The following is a 13,457-nucleotide window of genomic DNA, read 5'->3' as shown; positions in this document are numbered from 1 at the left end:
GGAGAAGACCTGTATGCAAACGTCCATTCTGATACTGAAGAATACTTTGAATTACTAAAATGGATGAAATGCAATTATAAGCTATTTTTGATTGGTTAAAATGCATATGTAATATGCTTCTTTTTCTCTTTTAAAGAGCTTATTAAAAATGTATTTTACACTTACTGAAGTTGTCTTCCAATTGCAACAATGTGTACTTTTTTCTTTTTTTTTCTTGAGACGGAGTCTTGCCCTGTCGCCCAGGCTGGAGTGCAGTGGCATGATCTCGGCTTACTGCAACCTCCACCTCCCAGGTTCAAAGGATTTTCCTGCCTCAGCCTCCCAAGTAGCTGGGATTACAGGTGCCCGTCACCATGCACAGCTAATTTTTTTTATTTTTAGTAGAGACAAGGTTTCACCATGTTGGCCAGGCTGGTCTCGAACTCCTGACCTCGTGATCTGCCTGCCTTGGCCTCCCAAAGTGCTGTGATTACAGGCGTGAGCCACTGCGGCTGGCCAATAAATATTTTAAAGAATGTTTTACTTCCCTCATGATAAGGACTCAATATTGGAATATTTGGGGCTTTGCAGGTGAAATCTTGAATACCTATAAAGCACTCTTAAAACATTCTTAGCTGGAAGTTGACTAGTTTTCTTGTCCATTTTACTGCCCAGCTCATGCTGTGGTTGTTGCTTCTTCAGTCCTTTCTGAGTTGCAAATGAAGAAACTTACCCGGGGCGCAGAGAAATGACCCTTAGAGTGAGAACAACTCCTGTATAAACAATAGATCTAGGACCTTTGAACATGAACAAAACACCACCAATAACACAAGTTTTATAAATAGATGTATGCATCTTTTTAAAATCACCTTTATGAGGACAACACATTTGTTTTCTAAAAAATGATTAAATATAAATATGTAATAATATAAAAACGTAAATATATAAAAAGTCTGTTGGGAAACTTTCTATTTTGAGATCTAAAATGTTACTTATATGATGTACAAATATTTCATTGAAGAAGTAAAGTTTTAAAAACTTACTTGGTCTTTTATTGTACTGTAAATTTAGAAGTTAAGGAGATGGCATTCTAAAGACTTTTAGAATTACTAAGAAAGAACTATCTCCCTTATTTTTGTTTTGGAAAGTATTTCCAAATAACCTTTGAAGTGGTGTTTATAAGATCACTATATTCCAGGATTTGAAAATCATTTTCTGAGATCAAATACAAGCTTAAGATACCATTTAACTGTTCTCAGTATGGGAATAAATTTGTTCATTTCTGAGTTCTGTGTTGTGGTTATATTAAATTACTGTCTAACTGGTTTCCATCCACTTTCCAGATTACCTTAATAGAAAATAACATTACTGCCCCAGGTCATTTTTCCTCATATAAATGGATTAGATATATATTTTTTCTCATTGCTCCTTTAGGGAGATTTAATCTGGCAGCAGCATTTTCTGTGCTTACCCTGGTTAAGGAGCATGATATCCATTACCATTAGTGGACAAGGTATAGTTAGATGTTAATGAAATTATGTTATTCCATTTTGGAGGTGGATTAAAATAATCCTTTTTCCTTGAAAATGGAAAACCTTTCTGCATGGTTAGCAGCTGTCATTCTAATTTATGAAGCAATATGCAGAGTGGTAGGAAAGAAAAGAGTACTTCAGAAACAAAACAGAGCCCCAGAAGAAATCCCTGTCATTTATACACCTGGAAAAAGGCTCACTTTATATTTGGCAAATAAACATTTTCTGGAAGTCTGAAGTCCAGCCCTTTTCTCTGAGCACTATGAAATTAGAAATGGCAATTAGTATTTTGTGGCGTCTTTATTCTAAAGAGCTCCAAATCCAAATTCATAAACACGTTATTGCGTCTTTGGCTTTTATTCATGAGATAGAACATCAGAGCATTTGCAAATGGTGCTGGGTTTGCTGGAAGCCCCCTATGCCCAAAGGTTGGAATAAAGCCTATTACTCTAATGGTCTTCTGTGCCCCTTCCAGATTAAGCTGCAGGATTAATGACTTAAAAATATATTGGATTTAAAGAGTTAACTGCATGTTAAAAGTATTTTTCTTACCTCAGTTTCTATTCTCTCTGTGTTAAAAATCCCTCTCTCTTTACTCATTGTCTACTCATCATTTAATTTTTAATGCTTGTGTGGCCTCCCCAGGTAGAGGGGGCAAAGATGGGTATGGAAGAGAGGGGACAAATGACAATAGAATGTAGCCATTATGTGTGAAAATAACCTAAAGTCAATTTATCAAGGCCCTAGAGGGACCTATTTGGAAAGCCCCAAGCAAGAAGAATGAATGCAAAATTTTGCTTTTAATCCTAGTATTCTAAAAAGGCACAGGGAAATCTTGTTTAATTTTACGGTTTTTTTGTTTGAGGCATCAAAAGAATAATGAAAATTAAACCAATACAAAGGACATTTTGTTTGAAATTTTGAATGAATAATGAAAAATAAACCTATAAAATGTGCATTGCATAACTCTGAATATGCTAGTCTATGCATTTTCTGATTTTATCTCCTAAAGAGCCCTAGGCATATATGATGTCTGTACATTTAAGATAATCCAGTATTACATTTTTTAACCTATTTACTAGAAAACTGGAACTGAAAAATTTAAACAAGCAGCTTTAAAAGTTGTTTTTTATTAACCCTCTGTGCATACACATCCTTAGCACGTTTTCTTTCATCCTCACACCCGTAGTAAGACTGGAGCATCTCAGAAAATCACATCTGCATTAGGAAAGCTAAAGGCTTTCTAAAAGCCCCATCCAGAAGACCTGGCTTAGCTCCAACCACTTGTGAAAGGGGAAAGACGTTGCTAGAATTGGTTCATACTTCTCATGAGTCATCTCCTGGAGGAAGGTTACTATTCATTTCTATCTTCAAGAATAAAGAATCTCTGCCGAAGGTGTTGTGAGCAGGGAAGGAGGTAGGCTATTGTTGAATCAGCAATAGCCAGTGTCAAGGTCTGTCACACCAGATAGGACTCCTTGCTTAGGATTCTTTCTGCTCAGAGGCAGATTTGCTTTTTTCTTGTGGTAGTTTAATGTATAATCTTCCCAGAAAACCAGAGCCTCCAGCTCCTGAAACAACAATAACAATAATGGTATTTTTCTTTTCCACTGGTTTGGAATAGGATCACTGCATTCACAAAAAGTACTTAAATTATGTGTAAATAAAAGATATAATATGCCATTTACAGTAGAAATCTATCAAATAGGTAGCAAACCAGGCAGTAAGTTTCTGTGGAAAATGCACCTGTTTTAGAAGCGGTATTTAAATTTGAGTTCTGCCATTAAGTAGCTATGTTAACTTGGGGGATTTATTTATCCTTTTAGAGACTCCGTTTACTTAAATAAAATAGGATTGCAACTTGCAGAATGCTGTGAACATTAAATGAGATTATGCATAGAAAGTACTTATCACAATTTTTGGTACATACCAACAGCCTAAATAAATGGTAGCAAATATCATAATATAGGCCCTAATATATCCACTTTATTATAACAAAAACCTATGTTCTCACATGTTTCTAAGGGTGAACCTGTTCCATCTAGGAAATGTATGGATTTTTTACAGATGAATCATCACTTAGACGAGGTTAACAATCCGGTGTATTACTAGCCTGACTGTATACTACTTGTTTGCTACCAAAAGTACTATTTTTAAGCAACTGTCACATGCTCCTTCTTTGCAGGTTCACTTACAAAGTATCACTGGATTAAGCGCTACAGAGATTTATCCTGCCATTGTAAAACAGAGCACAGATTTGGTAGAAAATTATAGCATCTAATCATGACACTGCTAGAAAAGTAAACAGTTTCATTTTGAGTACTCTGTGATGTAACTTGCAACCTCATTTCACCCAGGACTGGAGAAGAAAAGCTCATGTGTCCCTTTTTAGAGAATATCAAGTACTTCCTGAGGAAATGTTTACATCAGTAACTTACTGGACTAAATTACCTTTTTTTTTTTTAAAAAAAACAGAAATATATTTTTTGTTATTTTTTGTTTTCCTTTTAAAATTTATTTATTTATTTTTATCACACTTTAAGTTCTAGGGTACATGTGTACAACATGCAGGTTTGTTACATAGGTATACATGTGCCATGTTGGTTTGCTGCACCCATCAACTCGTCATTTACATTAGGTACTTCTCCTAATGCTATCCCTCCCCCAGTCCCCCACCTCCTAACAGGCTTCGGTGTGTGATGTTCCCCATATTTTTTCTAGATCCTGAAATTGTCTTTTTTTTCCAATTAGATAAAATTCTGATTATGGATTGGACATGAGATAACTGTATACATTTTGAAGTGTTTCCTTAAAGGTGAAGTTAATTTTTATCTAGCTTTTAGGAAGAAAGTTACGATTAATTAGGCCAGTTGATTTTTTTTTACAGTTTTCCTTCACTTTTATAAAAATTTACACAGGAAAAAGAGGAGCTAACAAATTTTTCATCTAATGCCTTAATATAATAAATTATTGAAGACTTAAAAGCATTTTAAGTACCACTTAAAATAATGAAATTGGCTCTATTTACCGCTGGGTTGAAACATAATTTAATTCATTCTATTGATGACTAGTGTAAATGTTAATGCAAATAACTAATTTATTCTCCTGACAAACACACTACAAAATATGTCCAACGCTGAACACAGCTTCCTCTAACAAAATGTATATTCATAATTAAGTGTCTAACTTGAGTAGAGTTCACCAGAAGAATAAAAATTAAAAAGCCAAAATAATATAAAATAAATAATAGAGAACACATCTCCGCTATTAAAAGTACCGCATAAAGATATTTACCATAAAAGCAATCGTTAATGACAATAAATTTTAGAGAATTAAGCTACAACATGTCTGTTGAAAAGGAGTGCCACTGGATAAGCTAGACAAGGCAACGGATATTATAAACAACTCCCAAATCTCAGCGAATTAAGAGTAAAAAAAATATGCTTTTTGCTCATATCACAGTCTAGAGAGAGTTAGCTAGTGCTCTTCCAACCAACGACACAGAATTCCAGGCCATTTCCCTCTTTTGAGCCTGCCATCTTGGAGTTTCAAGATAAACCCTGCCTCAGTGAGTGTGGAACCTCAGACACTTGGTACTTAACTCCTTTAGCCAAGAAGTGGATGTGTATCACTTACACTCATTTTCCACTGTCAAGAAATTAACCTATGGTCCCAACCTGCAAGCAAAGGAGAGGGTATTCGGGTATGTCATCCCCAGTTGCTCAATGATGAAGTGATCATACACTATGGAAGAGAAACTTAAAACTTTAGTGGTAAACTGCCTCTGCCACCCTAATCAGCCCTCTAAGCATGGTTCTAAACTGTTAGAATGACAGCTGAGAAGGAAGAATGGGAAGGTCAGCATATAGCAGGTGGGAGCAAAGTAGAGAAAATGCCATCTACCTATGACCTGGAGTCTAGCGATGGTTTTTAAGGATGATTTCTCAGAAAAATACATACAATTATTCTACTTTCTGTTTCAGCTTAATATGATTGAGAGGTTGGCAACTTTTTAAAGTAATATGCGACAAATCTTTATTGACCATTGAGAATTGAGGTCTACAAGAAGGTACTATGACTGACTTAATCAGTAGAAGCTGAGTAGAACACATTTTAGACAAATACTTCACATAAACTTTATCAAATCAGTACTTACAGTCAGAAAGAAGAAAAGGATGGGTCTCTCCTTTCTGTATCTTAGTAATAATTACACATTTCCATTATCCCTCAGTGGAAGGTATCTTCATTGTTCTTGCTAATCAGTTTGAAGGGGAAGTGAACAAGAAAGGGGAGTACATAGTGGAGATTTTTATTTCTGTAAATATTATGAATTGGTAAAGAGAAACATCCCTCCCAATGTGGAGAAAACAACATATACGATAAATAAAATAGAAAATTAAAAAGTTAAATGCAAAACTGATTTCACACAGAAAAAGTAAGACAAATCTCTAGGAGCTATAAAGCGGGTAATGTTTAAAAGCCTAAAGGAGGAGTGCCCTAGAGCAAAGACATGGAACATAACTTCTAAATAAATAGAGAAAACTGAAATAAGAAAACCCAAACAACAGAAAATATGCCAAGAAAGATAAAGGAGATCAGAGAAAAAAATCTAGGCCAGAAGTAATGGTAGTATAAATACATCCAAAAAATCAACAATCTTCATAAATATAAATGGACTAAATTTGTTGGTTATGAGATAGAGATTGTTGGGTTGACTACAAAAGGTGCATTACAAGCTCAAGACACATCTGGAACTGAAGGAAGACCAGTTAACAGTAAAAGGATAGTAATAAATCAGGCAAATACTTACAAATGAAAACTGGAATGACTGTGTTAGTACACAAAATGGACTTGAGTACCAAAAAAATGGATATTAAAAGGGTTACTGAATAATGATAAAAGGTTTAACCTCCACAAGAAGATGTAACAATTCTGAACTAGAATGTATCTATCATATACCAAATGTTTATGAGCAAAAATCACTGGAACTCTAAGGACAAACTGAAAAACTTCCTCTTTATGGGATAAATTTTAATATCCATCGCTCATTAGTCAATAGACTACAAGTAAAAACTCATAAAGAAGATTTGAACAGCATAATTAATAAGTTTATCTTATCTAGGAAGGAAAGGCACAATTTCCTAAGCAATTTACCAATAAAATATAATGATGCAACTGCATTTATTTATAAAATATAATTATTAAATAATAATAAAAATGGCACATTAAATAGAGTAATAACTAGAAGAATACCTTTCCATAAAGTGCAAATATTAAAAAGGAAATCTGAAAAGTAATGACATAAAAATTTAAGCCAGCAAGTTATAAGAAGAAACAAAATAGAACTGAAGACCATAGAGAAAAAATATAATAAGAAAAAATAAGTGTGAAATTAATGAAATAGGATACAAAGTTACAATAGAGAAAAGCAGCAAAGCCAGAGTTGGTTCTTTGAAAATACTAATACAGTAGTCAATTCTGGAAGGTTTTCCAAGGAAAAAAAAGGAAGAAAATGAATAAGTAACTAATATCAGAAATAAAAAGAAATCTAATTAGTGATATGATATTCATTACATATCTATATTATATATAATGTGTATATATATAATATATATTTATGATCAACAGATCTTAGCAAACTAGAATAAAATAAGAAACTTTCTTAACTTCTTAACCTAAGGCCTATTTAGCAAAACCTAATGCAAATATCATGCTTGATGATGAAATATTGAAATCACTTCATTTGAAATCATTTCCACCAAGAATGTCTGCTACTATTGCTCCAATGTAAGATTTTACTAAGGATTTTAGTAAGTAAAATACAAAAAGAGGATATAAGAATAGATCATGGAAAGAAGAAATAAACTTATCTGTCCACCGTATTTGTCAGAGAACCTGTAGCCATATTACTAGAAATAAAAAGTTCATCAGATTTGTACAAAATCTAAAAATACACTTTGGGAGGCTGAGGCAGGCGAATCACCTGAGGTCAGGTGTTCGAGACCAACCTGCCCAACGAAACCCCGTTTCTACTAAAAATACAAAAAAATTAGCCAGACGTGGTGGCGGGCGCCTGTAACCCAGCTACACAGGAGGCTGAGGCAGGAGAATCGCTTGAACCCAGGAAGTGGAGGTTGCAGTGAGCCGAGTTCGCGCCACTGCCACCCTAGCCAGGGGGACGAGAGTGAAATTCCATCTCCAAAGAAAAAAAAAATCTAAAAATAATTTAATTTACTACAGCCCAGTAAAAATATTTTGAAAGTATAAACTTCAAAATATACTATTCATAATAGCAACAAAAATATAAAATACCTAGGAATAAATCATAAGGTGCCGAGAAAGTATTTGAAAAAAGTATATTTTACTAAAAGATATTACAGAAAATTAACTTATAAAAACTTAAAATTAACAGAGACATGTTTTATGTTCACGCAAAAGAAATATCAATAAAACAATACTGTCAATTTTTAAAATCTAATCTATCCATAAACGTAATGCAATTTTAATAAAAATCTTGTTAGGGTTTAATCAGTATTTGATATGATTCTAAAAATGCACAGAAAAGATCAAAGAGCCCTAAAGAAGTGAGATAATTTTGAATGAGAAAAGTCGGGTAGGTGTGCTCGTCCTACCAGATGTTAAGACTTACAAAGCTTTATTTTAAGAAGACACTGTGGAACAAGAGACAGACAAATAGAACAACAGTAAATAAATGAGTCCAAGAATAGACTCATAGACCTACAGAAAGTTAACAAATAACACTGTTGGCTTTTCAGATAAGCGAAGACAAATCTTTTAAAAAAGTAAAACGTTTAGGTTATTCAGAATAAGATAAAAGAGTATTAAGAGAGTATTTAAATATTGCAGATAAGAGGAAGAATTTCTTAAACAAGAGAAATAAAGAACAAAGGCTAAAGAAAATGATTGACAAAATTGACTGTGTGATAACTCCAAATGCCTGTGCAGCAAAAGACTATAAAATGTAAACAAAACAAAAACCTAGGATAGTCTACAGAAGAATATTTGGAATGTGAAAAAGTAATGAAGTCAGTGTTCCAAATAGAGGTTCCAAACTATAAATCAAAAAAAAGAAAACTCGGTAGAAAAATGGAAAAAATATATAAAAAGGCAATTCACAGAATAGGAAACACAAATGGCCAATAAACACAGGAAAAAATGTCCAACTGCTCTGGAAAACAGTGAAATGCAAATTATAATCACAAACAGGTACAATGTTTTAGCCCTAAAATAGAGAAAAATATAAACCGTCCAACACTCGCAAATGCAGGTGAGGATATGGAGCAGCAAACAGGACTTCTTGTCACTGATGAGGAAATGCAAATTGTTTTAATCATACTGGAAAACAGTTTGTTAAAATCTGGCATATATGAGTTGTGTATAAATTTTGTCCCAGCAATTCCACTCCTAAACATATATCATACAGATTAAGAAGGCATGTACAAGAATGATTATAATAGCATTGTGTGTTATAACAAATAACTGGATAATGAAATGTTTTCAATAGGAGAATGAGTGGATAAACTGGGGCATATCCACCAAAAGTAATACAAATATGAATAAAAAATTAGTCATCAAGCATTAGTATATAGCCTTGGATGAATCTCACAAATACTATGTTGAGAAGGAAAGAGCAAATTGTCCATGAATTTTCCAGAATGCCATAATTTAGGGAGCATTTAATGGCATGAAGGAGTGTACTACATATACTTTAAGATACAAACACATGTAGTAAAGGACAATGAAATGTATAGGAATGAGAAACCTATGTTTCATGTATTTATTTATTTATTTATTTATTTATTGAGCAGTAACTGAGTCCTGGGGAGAGAAAATAATTTAATCATTGCTATCTAGTTAATGACAGAATTAGGATGAAAAACCACAGAATTAGGACGAAAAACCATGGATCTGACTCTAACTCTGCTGATTTAATATTTCCTATTACTAAGGAATGTTAGAGAATGAGATTGTTTAGTCTCTTTTGCACTTAGGAAAATTGATTCTGAAGGAAGTTTAATTGACTGCTTACGGTATCAGAATCAGAAAATAGATCAGCTTTTTTTCTATCCTGACATAGTCAATAAAAAGATTTGTCAGTAAAAGTTGCTCAAATGACCGTAATTTTATAAACCTGGGTAAAGGCAAGCGTGATATATTCAAGTTCCCAGAGGGAAATTGCCTGATTGAAAATGGCCACTGGCTGATTCTGATATATTGTTTCCCTTTGCCAATGATAGAACAGTTTGGGGGAAAATCTTTTTACCCATGGAATTAAACAGTTGACGTTCAGTTCAGAAGAGCTGTACACATATTTTTGTTGTTCATGTTAGGTACTGGGCATGTATGAATTAGATGACACATATTAGTGAAAACTGTGTCTGTGTTTGCACACACAGATTTTTTTAAGTTGATGACAGAAGAGTGCATTAGCTACAAATATTCAACCTTGTGGGGCTTCAATATATTAGTGGGGGGTGTTGGCAAACTGTTTAACTAAAATCCACCTGTCAAGGCAGAGGTCAAAATTCCAAAGAGGGGACAGTATGGCCTCCAGATAAATGAGAAAATTTATCTGTTATAGGTTTGTACGTATCAGGTGGTGTCCGTAGTAACCACCTATCATTTTATACATTAGACAATATCCAGCAGAGAGAATGAAACCTTCAGGAGCAGAAAAATTTCACCAAGACTCTTTTCACTTAATTACTGAGACAAAATCCACCTTCTTTCTCATCTCCTTATAAATCCATTAACTCTAAGATTTGTCTTGATATCTGAGGGGTCTCCCTTCTTCCCCCATGTCAACTGAACTAATCTACCTTCTTTTGTTGTGGTAATTAGAAATGGAGATAGATGGGTAATAAACACACCTGTTTAGGTGTTCTAAGAAGTTCTCAGGCAAATTTACAGGTATAGAAGAAATTATGTAGAAATCTTCAGAATTAAAAAGAAATTCAACCTCAACAAAATTAGTAAATCTAGCAGGATTTCTGGAATCAAGAGAACAAACATAGGAACAACATAATCAATTTGCCCTCAGGTTCTTACTACTATATAGAGAGAATAGACTATGCGAGGTTTCAACCATATTTGTAACATTGGGTGTTGCACACCCAGTTGTTAATAATGCTATTATTTATGCATTTTTGTATGTTAAAACTATTCATAGCTTTTTATCTCAAAAGATACAGATAATGAAATGAACCACAGAAATATGTCAGAACTATTTTATAGCTTTTTTCTCAAAAAGATGCAGGTAGTAAAATGAACCATACGAAAGTCTAATCTGATGTTTTTATTTATATTCCTAAGTAGTAACTGAGCAGTAACTGAGCCATGGAGGAAAAAATTAACAGAATCAATGCTTTCTAAATAGTTAATGACAGAATTAGGACTAAAAATCCACATCCCTGGCTTAGTGTGATAGAGAAAAGTATAGAGTGGTGATATACAAAGACCATGTAAGCAGTAGTAGTTGTGGAATCTCCAATAAAAATATGAGTGCAGCTTTACTCAAGGGAGAGTGCCCTGAAATTTTTAACAGGAACACTGATGATTCTTATGGAGCAGGGTGGTATGAATATAAAGAGGAGCGTGGGCAGATGTTCCCTTACTCCACAAGAAGCTTCGTCTTCACTGGAAACCTGTCAGGGGTCTGTCTCGGGCCTTACGGTAGAGTTGATGAGAGTAGTGGGACAGGAACCAAGAGCATCCTGTAGGAAGGACACTTTTCACTGATCCCTTAATTTGACAGAAGCTTAAGGAAAGACAGAATATCAAGGCCTCAGTTAGTTGCAGCCTCTGAACCCCAGAGTCCCACCCAGGAAGCAGAGGAAACCATTATTTGTAAAGCAATCTGCTCTATCCATTCCTTAGCAATTATTCTTTAAGACACTCTAAAAAAGACAGGCTTTGGATTTAAAAAAAAAAATAAAAAAGACAAAGTCCAGTCAAAACCAGGGAATAAGTTAACCAAAAATAAACTGGAAAAACATTAAATGGTTATATTAAGAGGCAGAAGTCCAAATGCACACAGCGGGGCCCCAGCTGAAGTTACAGATGATTTTATTCAAAACATCGACCTAGAAAAACTAACTCTTTAGGGCTACCACTAACAGGCAGACTCACTCCAGGGGCCGTGGGATTCTGTAATCAAAGCTGACCAATTGTCACATCACTATAGTGTCAACAAAAGAGGGGAATTTAATCAGGCATGGCTCAAAGATACTGACACCCATCTCTGACTTAAAATAAATTACAAGAGCTTGCTAATATTCTCAACTAACTACCAAATGATATTGCCTTACTATATTTACAGATTCTAAGACTGGGTGTGATGTCCTATCAAGATAATGATAATCTAAACACAGTCAGCAATGCTAATGCTTTAACATTACCATTCAAAATCACCTTACATACATTCCTTCCAAAAATTAATAAAACATTTTAAGCATTCAAAAACGAGATCACAGAAATCTACTTTACCTCTCATTGAGATTAAGCAGATGCCAACATGTACTATTTGCAATAGATGTCTTTGCATTTTTAAAGAAATATTTTTTAAAATACATTTTTCCATTTTTTTCCCCAAGTAAACATTATTTGGAAGTTAGTGTTTGTCATTCCCACATTTGCTTCATTAATACTTGTCCTATAACAATCAATTTCTGAATTTCTCGTGATGGGTATATACATTTCTATTTCATATATTGTAGATACATATTTTGAGGTACATACAGATTCAAATTTTTCTCATATTCAGATGAATTATTTATTTCACTATAATGTAGTTACTATTTTTGATAAGACCTTTTATTATTTTTATCTTTGATGATAATTATAATATTCTTGATTTATTCTTTTCCTTATCTTTTTTCTTTTATGCAGAAGAACTATTATAAAGGCCTCAATGACAAATATATATAATGGTTTTAATAAGATAAGTATATAGGGGTTATTTGTACTGTATCAAAGGACCTTAAATCTGTAATATGAATTTCACTGGCTTGCCTGATGGTATATTAGTAAGACTCAATCAATTACAGATAATGGTCATTAATTCCTGGAAGAGATGTGGCACAATATCTCTTATAACTACTATGTCTTAGCTCTGACAAGTTGCTTAACTCTGACAAGCAGTAAACATAAGCAAGAAATATACTTACTGCTTTCTCAACTTAAGAAAGCAGTAAACACATTTCTCTCCTCTAGCCTGGGATATTCTTAATTCTGTGTTTATTTTCCTAGTGTATTTATTTGGTTTTTTGTTAGACAGGATGGATGATCTCTTAGGGACCACTGCCACTTTAAAATAATTAACAGTGAGTGGGATTGCCATCTGGGAGAATAGTAACTATTACCGGCTATCATGAAGTACCTCCCAGACCCTGGATATATTTCCCGCTGGCTGGGTAAGTTCTGTGTTACTGGGCAAATAGAATGCAAACAGTATCCAGTAAGACATTGTAGCAGGGGTAAACACCCCCTACTCAGATGTCGCTATAAAGACTAATACTCTCCATATCTCTTTTCTGACAACTATATAGGAGGTAACTTGAGCCTTGATGTGACAAGTGTCGTCCCCGGACTAACAGCTTCAGCTTTGCAGCCCCAGCTCTCCTAAATCAAAGCCTGCATTTTAACAAGATCCCCACGTTATAGTTTGAGAATCGATGGCCTGGCATGGGGGCTCTCGCCTATAATCCCAGCATTTTGGGAGGCCAAGGCGGGCAGATCATGAGGTCAGGAGTTTGAGACCAGCCTGGCCAATAGAGTGAAACCCTGTCTCTATTAAAAATACAAAAAGTTAGCCAGACATGGCAGGCGCCTGTAATCCCAGCTACATGGGAGGCTGAGGCAAGTAGAATCGCTTTAACCCGGGAGGTAGAGGTTGCAGTGAGCCGACATCATGCCACTGTGGTACAG

Source organism: Colobus angolensis, unplaced genomic scaffold (genome assembly GCF_000951035.1).
Source record: "Colobus angolensis palliatus isolate OR3802 unplaced genomic scaffold, Cang.pa_1.0 Scaffold14, whole genome shotgun sequence".
Lineage (NCBI taxonomy): Eukaryota > Metazoa > Chordata > Mammalia > Primates > Cercopithecidae > Colobus > Colobus angolensis.
Note: the sequence above shows the minus strand (reverse complement) of the source record.